Raw genomic sequence first — 543 nt, 5'->3', positions numbered from 1 at the left:
AAAAAAAAAAAAAAAAAAACTATGGGGGACCCATTGGAGGAGGTGCCTGGAGCACTCGCCCCAGGATGGGTTAGGCCCTACAGCAAGGTTCTGGGGCCATCCCCCTGGTTGAACTCCAGGAGGCTGAACTGTAGTCGCTGTGATGGACAGGAAGGCTGACCTCCACGAAGTCCCTGGGTTCAAACCTAGACATCTCCCATGGGCCCTCATGGCCTTAGTTTTGGGATTTGTAAAATGGTATTCTGAACAATGCAGCCCCCATTGCTTCTGAGGGTGACAGGGAAGTCGCAAAAATTCTGCAGCTGAGCCCTGTGGCAGAGGAATGAACAAACCGGCTTCTGTGTAGGGACTCAGGGTGGGGTGCACCCCCCAGCGCTGTCAAGCCGGGGTATCTCCCCCGAGCCCGCCCCCGCCTAACCTCCCCAGGATAGCGGCGTTCCCAGGGGCCAAGCAGCGTGGAGAATCGCGCCACGCCCTCCCCCTTTCAGGCCGAGGCAGCAGCAACAGCAGCTCTGGGGCTCTCTCCATCTCGGGCCGCTGGGC

At 58.9% G+C, this 543-nt stretch overlaps 1 protein-coding gene across 1 annotated transcript in view; it reads left to right on the top strand.

Annotated features, from left to right (window-relative positions):
• The window catches only part of GPR153 (G protein-coupled receptor 153), a 6,259-nt gene that overhangs the window by 4,989 nt on the left and 727 nt on the right, over window positions 1-543 (top strand). The window lies entirely within an intron of this gene.

Source organism: Mandrillus leucophaeus, unplaced genomic scaffold, assembly GCF_000951045.1.
Source record: "Mandrillus leucophaeus isolate KB7577 unplaced genomic scaffold, Mleu.le_1.0 Scaffold105, whole genome shotgun sequence".
NCBI classification, from domain to species: Eukaryota; Metazoa; Chordata; class Mammalia; order Primates; family Cercopithecidae; genus Mandrillus; species Mandrillus leucophaeus.
Note: the sequence above shows the minus strand (reverse complement) of the source record. Positions and strands in the feature narration are given on the sequence as shown.